At 45.1% G+C, this 20,107-nt stretch overlaps 1 protein-coding gene across 1 annotated transcript in view; it reads right to left on the reverse strand.

The window, feature by feature from the left end:
- LOC147725861 (uncharacterized) overlaps positions 1 to 20,107 on the reverse strand; it is a 293,683-nt gene that overhangs the window by 25,258 nt on the left and 248,318 nt on the right. The window lies entirely within an intron of this gene.

Raw genomic sequence — 20,107 nt, forward strand, 5'->3', positions numbered from 1 at the left:
CTGGGTCAGCGGACTCGATAATTCTCGCTTCGGTGCCTACTCTAATCAGGGGTCCCACTCGGCAACTCTGGGAATTAGTTTGCCTAATCTCCACAACGGCCCCATCAACGCCGGGGATGCCTGGCTCCACAGACGCCGGCTGGCAACAGTGCGCTTTACAAGTATACATTACATTACATTACATCACCACTGTGATGGAGTAACCCATCCGCCGGGATCCAAATCAGGCCCTGACTCTCAAATGGCGCTCAATCCCCCGTGAATCTATCTCTTGTCAACCCACCTAACTTGAAACCTTGCCTCCTCCACGTTTCCTTGGCCGCCTGGGTTACGGCCATCTTGGTTTAATGTACAACATGTAGCATATGTATGATATCATCAAGTAAACTCTACTCTTCATTGTCTTCTGTCATCCATCTCAAGGTTTTAAGAATCCCCTGAGCTCAACTTAGTCTTATGTCCAGCTTGATTCTTACATATGGTCTTTCTTGCACCAAATACTTTTGCCTTTAACCCCTTGGGAGCGGCCACGGTTCTGCGCCTGTGCAGCCGTTTTAAAGAGTGGGCGGGTTCATGACGGCCCCCAGCCGTCATCAGCACACGCCCACCGTGATGCATGACGGCTGGGGGCCGTCATCAGCATGGAAGGGGTTAATAAATACAAATGCACTAGCCACTTTGATGAGTGATCAATATCTCTTTTCACCCTAGTAGTAATCAGTTATGGCCATTGTAGGAGGGGAAGAGCAAGCAGATCCCCTCGCACAGACCAGGCACAGACTGAAACACCCTGGTTTCATTTCTTCTGGGCCTCTGCTCATTTGCCTGTGGAGGAAAAGCAGTTGGTGAGACATCCGCCTCTCTAGGGTCTTGGGCTTCACAGAAACCGGTCCCTGTGGCACATCATCCTCCGGGAAGAGAGAAGAGAATCCATGCTTCACTTTACAGCACCCTTGAAACCTGTTTGCTCATTGTTATCCTCTGCAGCACCCATGCCGCTCTGCCAATATTTATGCAGTATGTCTGCCAGTTTACATATTGTACCTGTGCCAGTCTCTCTTCACCACCACTAGTAGCCTATATGCGTCACTCAATCAGTATACTTTTAGCATCCATGCCATTCTCCAGACAGTACTGGTGTATGGTTATGGAACAACCATGGCAGTGTCTGTATGGTATCCATGTCAGTTGAGGCATCACCAATCCAGTTTCAATGCAGCAGACATGCCAGCGCATATACAGTCACAATGAATGACAGTCTACATGTGACACCCAAGCCGGCACCCATGCTCCCTCCTCACAACACTCATGCCAGTCTCTACACACTAACCATGCCTAAGTTATTTGTTATATATTGTGTTTATATAGCGCACGGCTACTCTAAAAGAGTGTCCCGGCGCTTTCCACATGCAGCTCAGTGTAAATAACACAACAGACAAATAACACACCACACAGCAAAAAGGGGAGAAAAAAAAGAAGGCCTAGAGGTTAAAAAGCCAGGTCTTTAGGCTCTTCCTGAACTGAAGCAAATTAGAGGTGCTACGTAAAACCATCGGAAGCGAATTCCAAAGCTGAGGGGCCTTGAAGCTAAAGGAGTGACCCCCAGTGCGGGCCTTTCTCACACGCGGAACCACGGCCATGAAAAGAGATTCTGACAGCAGTGAACGGGCTGGACGGTAAAAGGACAGCCTCCGTTGCAAATACCTAGCGCCTGAGCCAAAAAGTGCTTTATGCATCAGCGTCAAAGATTTAAACATGACCCGCTTCCGGATGGGCAGCCAGTGAAGCGTCTGCAGCAGCCCAGAAACTCGTGCTTGCCTATGAAGGCCAAAAATGGCATGAGCAGCAGAGTGCTGTGCCACCTGCAGGCGCTGGACCAAATAATCCGGGAGACCTAGGAAGAGGGCATTCGCATAATCCAACCTGGATCCAATAAGAGCTTGCACAGTGATCCGCCTGTGTTCTACAGAAAGCAGTGGTAAAAACTTGCGGAGCATCTTCAAAATGCCAAAACAGGTGCCAGCCAGACCAAGAACATGCGCTCTCAACATGAGCTTATTGTCCAGCTTGACTCCCAGGTTTTTGGCGACCAGCGATGACTGTGCAGGAGGACACATATCCAACGGCCACCATTCCTGCCACTCAGGGTCGGTGGCACAGCCGAAGAATAGAACCTCCGACTTGCTGGAATTGGCCTTCAAACTATTCCGCTGGAACCAGTCGAAGACCATTCCCAAGCACCCCCGGATGCTCTCTCCATCAAATGCCTGATCTTTTCCGCATGTGAAGAGAAGTTGCGTGTCATCTGCGTATGACACGATCTGGGCCCCATAAGCCTCCACCACGGCCGCCAGAGGGGACATGAAAATGTTAAACAACGTCGGGCTCAACACAGAACCCTGTGGAACTCCGACTCCCAGTGGCGGCATCTCAGCGGAGCTCTGGGAGACCCAGATCGTCTGGCGGCGGCCCTCAAGAAAAGATGTAAACCATTTAAACACCGTCCCCCTAAGGCCGATGTCATGAAGCCTTGCGAGGAGCGCCTCATGGGGGACGGTGTCAAAGGCCGCCGACAGATCTAACATGACAAGCATGGCCTTGCCTCCAACATCCAAAGTCTCCCGAATGACCTCCGAGACACTCCACACCTATTGTTTTAGTTAAGAGACTGCGGACTGCTGCATTGCAGAGACCGATGGAGCAATGAAGCCAAACCCTTGAGCGACCGAGAGATCAATTCCATGACAGGCCTATGCGTCTTATTAGATATGGGCTTAGACCTTCGAACCGGTGTCTCCTTCTACCAATATCTTTGTTGAAAGTGGAGACGATCATTTTGTTGGGACCTGCAATTCTTTTTTCTTACCCCCATCTGTTCTGCCCTACTCCCAGTTTGGAGATTTGACATCTGAGTGCCCTGAGAAAGGTGTGGCCACCGCATGGCCCTCACCGAAACGCGTGTCGGCGCATGACTGAACAGGAATACCAGGGGCCTAATTTATGAAAAGTGACACATCGCTGCTTGAAAACAGCGATGCGTCACTTTTCACTGCGCCCTCCTTGCGACACCAATGATGCGTCATATTTACATGGCGCAAGGAGTTACAGATACGTCAGTATTTCTGACGTATCTGTATGGCGCAAAAGTGACGCATTGCTGGAGTGTGTCACAAAAGTGACGCAACTCCAGCAATGTGTCCTTTCACATGGGGCAAGCCCCATGTGAAAGGGCCTGCGTCAGTCTTATGCCTGCTGTGAGGCAGGCGTAAGAAATTGACGCATTTGTGTCCTAGAAGTGGCGCAGTGAAATCTTATAGATTTCACTGCGTCACTTCTATGACCCTTTCTTGCGTCAGAACTCCCCCCCTGCATACATTATAGCTGGCGTAGGTATAATGTGACGCAGGGGTTTACAAAGTGACGCATCTACCTAGATGCGTCACTTTGTAAATATGGTGCAACAAGGCACATTTTTTACGCTGCTGGTGCGTCACAAAAAGTGACGCACCAGCGGCGTAAAAGTGACGCACGGCCTCATAAATGAGGCCCCAGGACTATAACACCGGAAAATGTTTGTTAATATATTTTTTCTACCATTCATTTAACAAAAACGAATATATGAAGTTGAATGCTCTATTTAGGCGATCAGACATATGATCTACATTAGAAGAGTAATTGAACTGTCCTTTAATGCATCAACTGCATTTAAACCTTCTAAATGAATAGAAGCTGTGTGTTATTGATCCTATTATATTGTGTATATTCCTGTGTTGGGTATAAAGATTCATTTCTATTCATGTATTTTATGTGTGATATGTGAATAAGCGAGATTGAGGAGATTGAGTCATTGTAGGGGGATGGGGTGATGAAACAAAAAACATGTATTTTTCTGCTATCCATTAGAATGCATTTTTTTATATGTTTAAAGAACATATTTATATGAGTTGGTAATACCTATCATGAGTAAGTCCAATCATAGATGTTATTTTGCATAAAAAATTCATAAAATACATACAATTTGATTACATGTAGTTATTAATACAACAAATCATCTATTTAGGTCTACAGAATACATTTACACATATAAAATACTTCAAAATATTTTACAATATCTAGATCTTGCGCTCCGACAGACTAATCTGTCTACTTCCCCTTATACTCTCAGAGATTGGAAAAGCCCAATGAACCTAGCTTTAGGATGGCAGCCCTTCTAGCTTCTAAAAATGCCACCATCGTCAAACACACAAATAGCGTTTCCAGTTGTTGGAGGACTAAAAGTGCTGATGAGTGGTTTCCTAAACTCAGCTTACGCAATAATGGTACAATAAACGCGTTCCTGTCAATTTCTTAAAAAGCACAGAAAAATAAAATGTGTGAAGTTGTTTGTTTAGATAAAGCATCACATGGGCACACAGGAAGATGATTTAATGAGTACATATTTGCCGGATAGCCCTACATGAAAGGCACATCATTTAACCAAAATCTAGTTATTAGACATCAGTGGTGGGTGTTCACAACAAAAGAAAGATAGGAAGATATCCCAGACAACACAGGGTAAGGCCTGATAAAATATTACTGTGCATTTTGTTTTATTCCTTTCCCATCTTGTATAGTTACATTTAGCTATAAAAAGATCTTTCCTTCTTGTTTTGGGATAGGATTCACAGCTAGAAGGAGTTTCATGGAGTTATTCCAGGCGTAAAGAAGTGAGGGTTTGTCTAACATCGGTTAGCCAGCGGATAGTGGCAGCGGGGTCAAGCTTCATACTATCACTTCTAATGTGTTGGTCAAGTTGCACCTCTTTCCTCTTCCATATCGCTAGCCATAACATTAGCAGAGCCATTTTGATGATATCGCTGGGTGAGCCTAGTTCTTTATTGTTGGACTTGGCCCTTATGGCAGGTTCACCCCTAGACTTTTTGCTTTAATTGTGACCCTGTGTTAGTGATTTTTGGGTCTCTGCGCACTTTCACTGTGTCCCAGTGGAAAGTGCGTGCGCACTCTGAGTGCATGTGATGAGATAGGCCTGCCCTCCCATAGGAATGCATGGGGAATGTATGTGTCCCTGGTAGTTCCTGATGCGTGGGGTGTACAGGCTCGAGTCTGGTATGTGCGAACTCGTGAGATTAAATGCTTCGCAATGGTGTGTGTTGCATGAGTGTGTCATATGTAGAAATGCCATTTCCAGGAGTTGGCATATTAGTGTAAAATATGCCTGGCGTGTGATTGGCTGGAGCAGGCTGGTGAGCCTGGCTTCAGGAGTCTGGATGGGTCTGCCCTGGTGGTGAGTGGGAGATTAGCATGAGTGATGTGTGGGAGGAGTGTACCTGTGTCCTGGATGGGCTGGGTTTTCCCCACACAATGCTGGCTCCGCCCCCCTGTGGTGTGACTGATGACCCTAGCCCTGCCAGTGAAAGAAAGGGGTGGTTGGGCCATCAAGGGTACTCCCAAACCAGCTGCGACTGGTTTCTCCCCCACCCTGCACCTCCAAACAAAGGATTTAGGTGTATAAAAATGGGGCTGTGTCCCCACAGAAGTTGTTCTCTTCCAAGGATCCTGCCTGAGGGGGCTGTTGCTGTCGCTGGGCCAGAGGACCGCCACTTGGAGTGTCTCCCTGCCTGGAGACCCAGTGTGCTGGCTCTGGGCCCAGCCTTGCCCCCCTGCCTGCCTAGAAGGACTTTTGCTGGGCTTGTTGCTGTGCTCACAGCGCCTGGGAGCACTTTGGACCCACCCTGAAGCCCCTGGAAGCGCTGGGATTGTTGCTAGCGCTAGGAGCGCTGTGGATTCCCTTCTAGCGCTTAAGAGCGCTTTATTTTGCATTTAGCGCAGGGGGCGCTTTAAATTGCCTAGCGAGTGCCCACCTCGCTGATTTCGAGTGTTTTGTCTGCTGGCAGGTGCCCACCCTGCCAGGGACCTTGCCGCTGTTGTGGTACCCCGAGCGAGTGCCCACCTCGCTTAATATTTAAGTTTAATTGAAGCCGATGCCCACCCGGCATTGCCTGTGAGGTTCACCGCCGCTGCCCGGAGTTTGCCTCGAGGGCCCGCCTCCCGACCGAGGGCCGCGCTGCCATTGGCGTCCCCCAGTCACAGGAAGTCAGGCAGGCTCTAGCGGGACAACCGGAAGTCCCGTCCTGCCCCCGGGCCCCAGGAGGAGAGAGCCCCAGCGAGGAGGGGGGGGGGGAGGCGGCGTGAATGGGCCTCCCCAGGTGGAGGCTCGTCTGCTGTAGTGGGGCGCCCCTTTACCGTTTCAGTTGCCATTCCGCCCGCTTTTGCTACACTGTGCCTCTTCCGCCATTCAGCTGTTTACCGCCCGCTCTTGCGGCTACAGCGTCTCGCTCACCATGTAGTTGAGTTGCTCCCACTCTTGCGGTGCAGCGATAGGCGGCTGCCACAGGACTCTTAAAATGGCGGCCGGCTCTTCAGATTTGGGCGTGGTCCACTAAAATGGCCCTGGGACACCTTGGAACTCGGACGCTTGTCTGCTGGGGTTTGGGCCCCATTCTCAAAAGCGTCCCCTCAGCCTTGAAGATTCTATAAAAGTCATCGGGGCCCCCGACTCCCGCAGGCTTCCGGTGGGGAGCGGCTGCCATGATTGCTTACGGAATGGCCACGACGGAGCTACGAGATGGTGATGCTCTCATGCTGACGCTAGCTTCAGTCTGAAACATCCAGAAACATTGTAGACTATCAATTCGATGAGTTCCGGTGGAGCCCCAACGTGACCCAGTAGGGAAGAACTTGCCCTCCCCTTTTTTGAGTGATCGTTCTTGTTGCCTGTCCCCTCTGTTGTCATCTACCAGAACCTTTTTTGATTGCCGAGTAAGAAAAAAAAAGGTGGGGCTTTAATCGTTTGGGAAAAAAAAATGTTTTAATCCAATGAAAAGTGTTATTTTTAGGTCATATGATCAAGCCTTCCATCATTACGAAACCAAAAGTAAAATGAACAAATGAAAAGTTTTATAAACAAGTCACATGACCTGTTATGCGGCTTTGGGCTATAAAAAGCGAAGAAAATCCGTTGGCCCATGAGGCAGCGTCAGTAGCGGACCAGAACCAGAACTATAACCATCTACTTCCAATAATATAACTTTTATGCCCAAATTACGCAAAGATTTAGCTAATCTGCTAAAGGGGGGAGTCGCCATTTCGTTTGATAATTTATTCACCCATTCGTAGCCTCTCTAATCTCCATTACAATGTGTTTGTTGCTGTCGCTAGCTGATGAAAAAACTAAAGTGACAACTTCCTCAGCCTTAATTTGTCTTTCTTTGTTCCTTAAGATGTCATCTGTGTCAACCTCTTCCGAGAATGCAAATGCGTTAGGGATTTCCTTGTGTTTCTTATTTAGCTGTTTCAGTTATTGAACATTCGAAGGTTTTATGACATGGGGAACAGTAGTGATATCCTGGGCGGGTGATGGAACTGGGATTGTTAATGGAAAAGCATCTACAGAGAAAACTATTGGTGAATTATACTTCTCCGGAAATTTAAAACTCACAAATGTTTCATTTGTGTAATCGTTTCATAAACATGTAGATTAAAAAACTAAATACGCTCCACTCTTTTAGAAAATCTTTACAGCTTGCTAGATCACCCTTTAAAGTTACAACTACGAAAACCTACTTACTTAAGCTGGTGAATTCGGCTTCAAATGTAAAGCATAAGTTCAAGCTAGCATATCATATGTCTAAAAGGTTTAACATAATTGATATGCAAATTTAAATATTACCCTTTCTTAATGGTGACACCTTATCTCTCCTATATCCCACAATTTCCATGAGCAAAGCAAAAGAAATTCTGAGGCCCAGAAGAAATAAGGCTTACTGTGGGGTTCAACTCAATCTGGTGTTTGGGCGCTTCCATGTTTTGGGGTGATATTCTGTGACAGGGTGCAGGCACCAGAAGAATTTTAGCCTAGTTCATCACATTGGGGAATGAGGGTCTGGGTAAATATCTAATCTGGTGAAGAACCATTCCTTCTTTAAACCCCATGGTGACCAACTATAGTTTATTCTCTATTTCGTTCCCTTGCCATTACAAAATAAAAGTCTTGGGTTATTTATGGAAGGGAAGACTTTTTGTTTCTTCCATTTTTTTTAAAAAAACAAAGGTTTAAGGAAAGGCAACCCTTAATGTGCATGTTTTCCACAGAAATTTGCCTTTGAAAACTAGATGCAATAAATAAGGCCGAAATCTGTATTTTGTTTTTGGATACACATGTTATTTGTGTCTGTGTATTCATTTTTATGCATGACTTTATATGGAATGGTTAAAATAACTTATAATGCAACTTAACAGGAAAGATCACAAATATTCAAATGAGTGCTATGTCCCAGGTTTTACATAAAGTGGTGTTTACCTAGAGTGGTGCTGTGTAGGACACTCTGAATGGAAATTAACCAGAACTATAACCATCTACTTCCAATAATATAACTTTTATGCCCAAATTACGCAAAGATTTAGCTAATCTGCTAAAGGGGGGAGTCGCCATTTCTTTACAATAATCAATAATGAATAATCGACATCAATAGGGTTGTCCGTATTCCCAGTCAGTACCCTTCCCCGCCCGCCATATACACAAAGACCGCATACAATAGAATAATGTACCTGATACAGCACTATAGTGCAACATACACAGCACCTGGGGTGTCAAGAGTGAACAGGTCCTAGCTGCTTAACCAATGACTAACAAATGTTATATTAAACACTTACTGTGTATAATACTTGCGTTCACAATAGTTTTACTTTACAAAACAGAACAAAAGATGTCCCCTGTAAGTAAACTCATATTAGCTGTTTCAGTTATTGAACATCCTAAGGTTTTATGACATGGGGAACAGTAGTGATATCCTGGGCGGGTGATGGAACTGGGATTGTTAATGGAAAAACATCTACAGAGAAAACTATTGGTGAATTATACTTCTCCGGAAATTTAAAACTCACAAATGTTTCATTTGTGTAATCGTTTCATAAACATGTAGATTAATAAACTAAATACGCTCCACTCTTTTAGAAAATCTTTACAGCTTGCTAGATCACCCTTTAAAGTTACAACTACGAAAACCTACTTACTTAAGCTGTTGAATTCGGCTTCAAATGTAAAGCATAAGTTCAAGCTAGCATATCATATGTCTAAAAGGTTAAACATAATTGATATGCAAATTTAAATACTACCCTTTCTTAATAGTGACACCTTATCTCTCCTATATCCCACAATTTCCATGAGCAAAGCAAAAGAAATTCTGAGGCCCAGAAGAAATAAGGCTTACTGTGGGGTTCAACTCAATCTGGTGTTTGGGCGTTTCCATGTTTTGGGGTGATATTCTGTGACAGGGTGCAGGCACCAGAAGAATGTTAGCCTAGTTCATCACATTGGAGTATGAGGGTCTGGGTAAATATCTAATCTGGTGAAGAACCATCCCTTCTTTAAACCCCATGGTGACCAACTATAGTTTATTCTCTATTTCGTTCCCTTGCCATTACAAAATAAAAGTCTTGGGTTATTTATGGAAGGGAAGACTTTTTGTTTCTTCCATTTTTTTTTTAAAAACAAAGGTTTAAGGAAAGGCAACCCTTAATGTGCATGTTTTCCACAGAAATTTGCCTTTGAAAACTAGATGCAATAAATAAGGCCGAAATCTGTATTTTGGATACACATGTTATTTGTGTCTGTGTATTCATTTTTATGCATGACTTTATATGGAATGGTTAAAATAACTTATGATGCAACTTAACAGGAAAGATTACAAACATTCCAATGAGTGCTATGTCCCAGGTTTTACATAAAGTAGTGTTTACCTAGAGTGGTGCTGTGTAGGACACTCTGAATGGAAATTAACCAGAACTATAACCATCTACTTCCAATAATATAACTTTTATGCCCAAATTACGCAAAGATTTAGCTAATCTGCTAAAGGGGGGAGTCGCCATTTCTTTACAATAATCAATAATGAATAATCAACATCAATAGGGTTGTCCGTATTCCCAGTCAGTACCCTTCCCCGCCCGCCATATACACAAAGACCGCATACAATAGAATACAATAGAATAATGTACCTGATACAGCACTATAGTGCAACATACACAGCACCTGGGGTGTCAAGAGTGAACAGGTCCTAGCTGCTTAACCAATGACTGACAAATGTTATATTAAACACTTACTGTGTATAATACTTGCGTTCACAATAGTTTTACTTTACAAAACAGAACAAAAGATGTCCCCTGTAAGTAAACTCATATTAGCTGTTTCAGTTATTGAACATCCTAAGGTTTTATGACATGGGGAACAGTAGTGATATCCTGGGCGGGTGATGGAACTGGGATTGTTAATGGAAAAACATCTACAGAGAAAACTATTGGTGAATTATACTTCTCCGGAAATTTAAAACTCACAAATATTTCATTTGTGTAATCGTTTCATAAACATGTAGATTAAAAAACTAAATACGCTCCAATCTTTTAGAAAATCTTTACAGCTTGCTAGATCACCCTTTAAAGTTACAACTACGAAAACCTACTTACTTAAGCTGTTGAATTCGGCTTCAAATGTAAAGCATAAGTTCAAGCTAGCATATCATATGTCTAAAAGGTTAAACATAATTGATATGCAAATTTAAATACTACCCTTTCTTAATAGTGACACCTTATCTCTCCTATATCCCACAATTTCCATGAGCAAAGCAAAAGAAATTCTGAGGCCCAGAAGAAATAAGGCTTACTGTGGGGTTCAACTCAATCTGGTGTTTGGGCGTTTCCATGTTTTGGGGTGATATTCTGTGACAGGGTGCAGGCACCAGAAGAATGTTAGCCTAGTTCATCACATTGGCGAATGAGGGTCTGGGTAAATATCTAATCTGGTGAAGAACCATCCCTTCTTTAAACCCCATGGTGACCAACTATAGTTTATTCTTTATTTCGTTCCCTTGCCATTACAAAATAAAAGTCTTGGGTTATTTATGGAAGGGAAGACTTTTTGTTTCTTCCAATTTTTAAAAGAAAAGAGGAGGGGGGGGCAGCGTTCAAAGCACATCAGCGTGCATAAATACGAAAATGTTTTTACCTACCACGTACTTGACATTTTACAGCTTTTCATATTTGCTATTAAAAAACCATTGAAATTCACTGAAAAAACCATAGGTTATAGACCATATATAGTTAGGAATTAGCATTTACAAAACCTTATTTTACTCACACAAAACCATTGTAATTTCATATATAGTTAGTTGCCCTAACTATATATCGCGCACCCGCAATCCACTGCTGATGATGTCACATATTACATCATTCATGACATGGTCAGTGACATCACTGATGACATCACTGATGACAACTCAAATGACATCACTGACAACATCACTGATGACATCAATCATGTGATAATACGATCAACCTCTTCAGACTCTAATATAACCTTAGATAGACTCAGAGTAAACAGACACTCACAGACTGTCACTCATCCATGGAGTTACTCACACACCTAGTCAGTCATGCACTGAATCAATCTCACCTCCATTTCCTCAACTATACAGTTATACACACCTTACTTATTGAAACATATTCTAACACATATTTACTCTCTTATACAATCACTGATACAAGTTCACAATGATCCATACAGCCACTCACACATTCACTGGCTCTTATGCAGAGTTATTTATATATGTCAACTCTCACATGTACTGTGTTTTACATATGTACTTACTTTGACATGTAGCACTGAGATATCCATTCACTCACCAATACACTCATGCACACAGTCAACCACCCATACAGCTGTTTCCACATGCACTTTTGAACCCATACATCTAGTGAATCAACTTCTCACACATCTATGCACAGAGTCACACACCTCCCAGCCACCCACACACACACACTCAGTCTCCCATACAAATACTTGGGCAACGAATCAATAACCCATATAGTTACTCATATAGCTACTGATCAACACATGCAGCAGTTTACAGAACAACGGATATAATGATGCACAAATTAAGACAGTTTAGTCACTAACCCATGCACTCAGTGAGACACATTTAATCACTCTCTCATACAGTCAGTCATGCACCTACTAAATCCTTCATCCAGACACTTATACATCCACTCATTCTTCAATATGTAAGACATATTTTAACTTTACAGAAACATACAGTCACTGGATGTTGTCATCAGTGATGTCATCAGTGATGTCACTGACCATGTCATGAATGATGTAATATGTGACATCATCAGCAGTGGATTGCGGGTGCGCGATATATAGTTAGCGCAACTAACTATATATGCGAATTTCAATGGTTTTGTGCGAGTAAATTAAGGTTTTGTAAATGCTAATTCCTAACTATATATGGTCTATAACCTATGGTTTTTTCAGTGAATATATATATATATATATATATAAACATTTACATCACATGAAAATATATACAGTATTTACATTTAAACAAACAAACAAAACATGTATTTTATTCTTTTTTCTCGTTGCCCTACGGATCAATAAGGATGCTCCTTAAAAATATTTTTCACACAAGCATTCCTTTAAGAAGAAGATCACCCTTCAAGAGGAACTAAGAGGTCTAATTCTCCCACCTCAACCTTTATATAGTATCCTTTACTTATTTCGTAATATTTAAATTCATGTGGGTGTCTTCAATTTACCTTTTCAGCCCCAATGTTTCTCGGACCTCATCAGGACTAGGGCTGTTGAGCGCATAATTTTTCAAAAATTCACCAATTCTCAGTGGTTTCTCTTGGACTGTATGATCATCTACTTCCTTATTCTCTTATATTGAAGCGCGGTCACTGGCACAACCTTTCAATCACCAGAGCGTCTTAAGAACTATGCATTCTGGGCTTTTATACAGTAAATTCACTTTGTACATCACCACTTCAGTATTCCAGCTATTCCGCCATGTCTCATTCCTTCGCCATACCCGTCCTATGCACACGTGGACAATTATTTACTAGAATATTGTTTCTTGGTTTGATTTTTGGTCCTTTATAAGGCTTAACTGCAGCTTGGGAGCAGTTCCTATTGAACCACTGCGTTATAGGGCAGTTCTTTTGAGGGATTGGACTGGTTAATTGTAATCTACTACATTCCAAAGTCATTTCAAAAGCTTAAATTAACTGCTGTTCATTTGCTTGAGGATCTAAGCACAGAAAAACTTCATTTTTGGTAATAGATGCAATCTTGGTAATTAAGGTATTTACGTCTACTCTATCCCATCTTAAAGTGTGTCCATGCTTTCTCTGGAGGGTTGGTTTCGGGACAAGTGTATCACTCCTTGTCTTATGATCTCCCCATGGGTAACTATATATGATTAAAGCGTGGTCACTAAAACCTGTCATCTTGACCTTTGGATTATTTGAATTTCTACTTTAGAATTCAGAGGAAATTATATAGTCACAAGCTGAACAAGAATCTGCCCTATAAAAAGTAATATTAGTTATATTTATTTCATTTTTGATTTCAAGTTGTCAGGTGATCAATAAATTATTTAACGCTTTGCCATAACGTACATGGCCAACATGACTGATTACCTCCCCATTAGGCTCCATTTCCCTACGTGAATGTGGCTCAACACGCGGGCATCTTTTTATATTAAAGTCATCCATCCAAATGATTTGTAGGGGTTAAGGATGGTGATCAATCAGATCCTGCATAATTTTTCCAAGGTGCTCTACAACCGTGGCTGGGTTCACAAAGTTTTGTTGTAATCATTTTTTATCATTAGATCACTATTGTTTGGACCTTTTGCAACTAGTATATGAAAGTAAGGTGGATTGTTCCAAAAGGTCATTATTTTAAGCTTGATTGTGTTCGCGATTAATGTCAGAATGCCACCTTTTGCTCTACCCCTTAACAATCAAATCGCTGGACTTTGAAGAGAATGAATGATAGCAGTTTAAATAAGTAGGGTCTTCCTCCCATGTTTCTTGGAGACAGATAATGTGTGAATTTGCCAAATCTTCAAACCAGTCTTTGTTATCCTTTTTATTAGTGTACCCAGCTATGTTCCACGTAAGAAAGATGAGGTCATTTTCACTTGAGCTATTCATATTTTCCTTTAAGTCAAGGAGTCCTGGTTCACTCATTGCTACTCCAGACCCCTGCACTACAAGTTCACCAACATTTAGCTCAACTGGGTGTTCTCCGAAGATATCCCCATTGTCAATTACAGAATAGGCTACCTGATTTGGAGATGTGGGTCAATCACAGATGTCTAGACTCTCCAATACAACATAGCTATTTCTGGTAGGTATGCCTTTCCCTTAATGGGAGCCAATGTGTACTGCATATTTTATTTATTGGTTGCCTAAGAGTTGTATATATGTAAGGACAAGGAGGTTTAGAAAAAAAACAGTGGAACAATATAAATCTGGGAGGACAATGTGGGCACCAAGTTTGGTTGACTTAGAAGGCCCCATACCATTTGTGAGTTGCCAAATTAAGTACTATACTGTCACCCTAAATTGTTTTGGCACATGACCTTCCCTTGGATTTCTCCTGGCCATAATTAAATGGTCCTGAATCAAGCAGCCAGCTCTGGCAAACCTTGTGAGCCAGTGTCTCGCTTTATCCATAGGATGGCTGGTGGATTCTTGTTGATTTTCTCTTAGGGCTACGACATTGACCATTATTAACACGAGAGGGTGGCTGCGAAGATTGTATCGTAGGACCCTCTTCTCTCGATGCCACTGTCTTAATAGCAACCAATGCTTGCATCATCTGCTCTATAAGGGCCAGGCACATAATAATAGATTGTAATAACTGAGCTAAATTTTCACAAACTTTATCACATATTTCTGGCCAGTTTGTAGTCAAAACTAATGAACCATTGAATTGATCTTGTGGATTAGTAGTAGGTTGTGTCGATAATGTCCTTCGCGCTCTTTTTGAGGAATGCTGAGGAAGCTCTTTGGGAGCCCCTCTTTTCCTTTGACTTGGGTTTATCATTGACTGCAGGGGTTAAGAGTCTAGCACAGGGCTGTATGCTAGTGGGTGACTCTGGTGGATCTTTCGAGCTCTCCTCTGGTGTGATTGCACGCTGACCCACTGGGTCTCAGGGGCTTCCTGCTCACCCATTGCCATGCAGTGCAATCTCCTCTGCAATGACTGTTGTTGCTTTGATTATAAAAGAGTCTGAGGATGCTCTGGTCCCCCCTCTGCCTGGGATGGGTTTATCTTCTTCTTTCCCATCCTGGCTCTACTATTATTTTACAGCTGGGTTCCAGGCGTTCAAGGGGTGGGCCAGCCCAGTCTTCTCAGTGCTCCGATGGGTGCGGACGGACCCACCCTTGGCCTGGGCTTGGCATAGGCACGTCCCACACCCCGGCCGGGAGATTGGCGCACTTTTATGCACGAGTCCTCAGGAGAAGAGGGGTGATGAGAGATGTGGTCTCCCCAGAGGTGACGCCATGGCAATCCCCGCAAGCAAGCTGTTGGCAGCTACCATATCATGAGTCATTTGTATTCAAGATTTAAAACCTGTAGAAATAATATAGGAACACGTTTGTTCACTATTGAAGATTGTTGAAAACTAAGGCTCGAGCCATATTGTGAGTTGTTACTTTTTAAAGCAAGATATTTCCGCTTATGTTAATCAGAGGCAGGATTTTTTCTTTTCTATTTTTGCAGCAACCTCTAAACAGAACCTTACTTCTGATGTGAGGGCTGTGTAAGCACCTATGCTGCAGGGGTGAGGTCGTCAACGTGCGCCCAGGCTGCAGGAGGAGGCCTTCTCATGCACCTATGCTAAAGTGGGAGGTCTTTGGAGGCATCCATGCTGCAGGATGAAGGTTATCGTACGCACCCATGTGCAGGATGGAGGTTGTCGCACGCACCCATGCTGCAGGGGTGAGGTATTCAACATGTGCCCATGCTTCTGGATGGAGGTGTTTGGAAGCACCCATGCTACAGGATGCAGGTCGTTGCATGCACCCATGCTGCAGGAGGGAGGTATTCCCATGCACCCATGCTACAGTGTTACAGGTGCAGGCCTTCTCATGCACCCAGGATGCAGGAGGAGGCCTTCTCATGCACCCATGCTAAAGTGGGAGGTCTTTGGAAGCACCCAGGCTACAGGATGGAGGTCTTCGCAAGAACCCATGTACAGGATGCAGATCATTGCAAGCACCCATACTGCAGGAGAAAGATCTTCCCATGCACCCATGCTACAGTGTTACAGGTGCAGGCCTTCTCATGCACCCAGGATGCAGGAGGAGGTCTTCTCATGCACCTATGCTAAAGTGGGAGGTTTTGGAAGCACCCATGCTACAGGATGGAGGTCGTCGCACACACCCATGCTGCAGGATGGAGGTCGTCGCACGCACCCATGCTGCAGGAGGGAGGTCTTTGAAAGCACCCATGCTGCGGGATGGAGGTCGCTGCACGCACCCATGCTGCAGGGGTGACGTCTTCAACATGCGCCCATGCTTCAAGATGGACGTCTTTGGAAGCACCCATGCTACCGGATGGAGGTCGTCGCACACACCCATGCTGCAGGATGGAGGTTGTCGCACGCACCCATGCTGCAGGATGGAGGTCGCTGCACGCACCCATGCTGCAGGGGTGACGTCTTCAACATGCGCCCATGCTTCAAGATGGACGTCTTTGGAAGCACCCATGCTACCGGATGGAGGTCGTCGCACACACCCATGCTGCAGGATGGAGGTTGTCGCACGCACCCATGCTGCAGGATGGAGGTCGCTGCACGCACCCATGCTGCAGGGGTGAGGTCTTCAACATGCGCCCATGCTTCAAGATGGACGTCTTTGGAAGCACCCATGCTACCGGATGGAGGTCGTCGCACACACCCATGCTGCAGGATGGAGGTTGTCGCACGCACCCATGCTGCAGGATGGAGGTCGCTGCACGCACCCATGCTGCAGGAGGGAGGTCTTTGAAAGCACCCATGCTACCGGATGGAGGTCGTCGCATGCACCCATGCTGCAGGAGGGAGGTCTTTGAAAGCACCCATGCTACCGGATGGAGGTCGTCGCACACACCCATGCTGCAGGATGGAGGTCGTCGCACGCACCCATGCTGCAGGATGGAGGTCGCTGCACGCACCCATGCTGCAGGGGTGAGGTCTTCAACATGCGCCCATGCTTCAAGATGGACGTCTTTGGAAGCACCCATGGTACCGGATGGAGGTAGTCGCATGCACCCATGCTACAGTGTTACCGCTGGAGTTCTTGCCATGCCTCCATGCTACATGGTAGAGGTATTCCTATGCACCGATGCTGCGGGGGAGGACTTACCAGGCACCCATGCGACGGGGGAGGGTCTTATTGTACACCCATGTTGCAAGAAGCAGCCTTCTCATGCACCCATGTGACATGGTGAAGGTCTTCCTATGCATCCATCCGGCAGCGGGAGACCTTCTCCTGCACACATGCTACAGGATGGTGGTCTTTCCCAGGCCTCCTTGCTTCAGGGGCAAGGTCTTCCCATACATTCATGCTGCAGGCGGAGGCCTTCTTATGCACCCAGGCTGCAGGAGGAGGCCTTATCATGCACCTATGCTAAAGTGGGAGGTCTTTGGAAGCATCCATGCTACAGGATGGAGGTCTTCATATGCACCCATGCTGCTGGTTGGAGGTCTTCCCACGAACACATGCTACATTGGTGAGATCTTCCCATTCACCCATGCTGCAGGTAGAGGGCCTTTAATGCAACCATGATGCAGGGGGAGGTCATACCATGCACCCATGGTACAGGGGAAAGTCTTCATATCCATCCTTGCCGCATGAAGTAGGTCTTCCCATGCCCCATGCTACAGGGGGAGGTCATCCCATGCACTCATTGTTAGAAATGGGGGTCTCTAGTTGGCATTGGCTTGCACCTTTGTCCAAGTAGGGACCCTTCTTCCTAGTCAGGGTAAGGAGGTACACTCCTAAAATAACACCTCCTCATCCCCTTGGTAGCTTGCCACGAGCAGTCAGGCTTATCTCAGAGGCAGTGTGTAAAGCATTTGCACCTAAAGTAATACAGTGAAAACACTACAAAAGGGCACCACATCAATTTTAGAAAATTTCCAATATTTTATATACTCAAATCAAGACTAAATGATAAAAATCCACAATACCGTCCTTAAAAATATATACTTTGCAAGAATACTTGAAAAATACAGTTCATTGAAGTTGGTAGCTCCATCCTGGGGTACCCCGGCATTGTTAACAACAAACCCATACAGTTCTGGCTGACCGCGGCGTCACAAGCAAGCTACGGTGTCGAGAAGACTGGCAAAACAGTACCTTTAGAAATGCAGGGCGTCGGTGACCTCTCGATGAGCTCCTATGAGCCCACTTCAGCAGGTGTTGGTTCCGGAAGTGGGTGAAGGAGTCGTCAGGCCCTTGAAGTCACAAGCGATGCAGATCGAACTCCTCGGTTGAAGTCGGGAGAGCCGGCGTCCATGGGCGTCGGGGCTGCAGTGTGAAGTGCAGTAATGTGTAATGTGGTGCCCTCCGGTCACAGTGCAGGCAGCGGCTCGGTTACGGTCGACCAGAGGCACTGGTGAGTTCAGGGCTGAGGTGCGAACTGATGCTGTGCTCGTCACGGTGTTGGCAGGTCACAGTGCAAGGAGTGGCGTCATTGTTGCTAAAGCGATTTTGTCGACTGACAAAGTGGAGTTTATGGTGCCGGCATTGGTAGACCAAGGCTGCAGGGTGGGATGAGGACGGTGCGTTGTGTAACTTACGAGCAGTGCCCTCAAATCACTGTGCAAGCAACAGAATCAATGTCGGCGAGGAGCTGCATCGCCGGGGATACCAGGGTGGCAGCGTAAAATGAGGCAGTGCAAAGTGCGGTGCCCACAGATCACGGTGAAAGCAGTGGCTTGGTGGCGGTGGCATCGGCATGCCCTCTGCGGTGCCTTCAGTACAAGGAGTCGGCTGTAGCGTCGTTGATGGCATTGGGTTGCTTTTCATCTGTTTCAGCACAAAACACAGTTCTCAGTGTTGATAGCAGATGAACTCAAAGTCTTTGCTGTTCATGAGACTTCTTGAACAATGGCCAGCTCTACCTCAAGCCCTTGGAGAAACTCACAGAAAGAAGTTGCTGAAAATTCAGTCCAGTTCTTTCACTGCCCAAGACAGAAGCAGCCATTGCAGGCCAACACAGAAAAGCACTAAGCAAAATGGTAGTTCCTCCTCACAGCTTCTCCAGCTCATCTTCTTGTCAGTCTCCTTGGACCAAAAGAGTTCTAAAGTTCTGGGGTCTGGGCCCCAATATTTATACTCAAAATTCCTTTGTATCCCAGGCAGAGAGTGCCTGCTTAGTCCAAACTAGTGATGTCCTGTCTGGCCCAGCTTCCTGGCAGGAGGTGGAGACAGCATTGCTCAAGGCAGACCAGACCGATTCAGGTGCAAGGAAATTTCCTCCCACTTCACTAAATGGAGCCCAGGTCTATTCAGCTCAGCCCTGACTCATCCAGGAAAGGCAGGACACACCACAACCCCCCTAGTGGCTGTCTGAAGAGAATGAACATCCCTGGCACCTGTCACTCCAAAGCCAGACAGTCAATCCACAAACCCAGTAGAGGCACACAGGATGGCTAAGCAAGAAAATACCTGCTTTCTGAAAGTGGTATTTTCAAATACAGGGCATAAAAATCACCTTTGCTAAAAGATGTATTTTTACGCTCTGAGTGCAGGCATACTAAGCTTCATTTACCTATCTGGTCCCAATGGCAAGTTATGCCTATAAGATGTTATAGGTAAAACTCCTATTCTTTCCTATGGGACAGATAGCTGTGCAGTGGTGAGAAACTAAATACACCGTAATTCACCACCAGGACATGTCACACACACCAGTACATGTTCTACCTTTAACATACAAGGCACCTTGCCCACAGGGGTAACTTGGGCCCACCTTAGGGGTGACGTATGTGTTAGAAAAAGGGAAGATTAGGGCCTGGCAAGTAGGTGCACTTGGCAGGTCAACATGGCAGTTACAAACTGCGCGCAGACCCTGCAGTGGCAGGTCTGAGTTACCTTTTCAGGGCGACTCATGTGGGTGGCACAATCAGTGCTGCAGGCCCACTCGTAGCATTTGATTTACAGGCCCTGCCACACTCCGTGCACTTTACTAGGGGCTTATTAGTAAATC

Source organism: Lissotriton vulgaris, chromosome 3_1 (genome assembly GCF_964263255.1).
Source record: "Lissotriton vulgaris chromosome 3_1, aLisVul1.2, whole genome shotgun sequence".
Lineage (NCBI taxonomy): Eukaryota > Metazoa > Chordata > Amphibia > Caudata > Salamandridae > Lissotriton > Lissotriton vulgaris.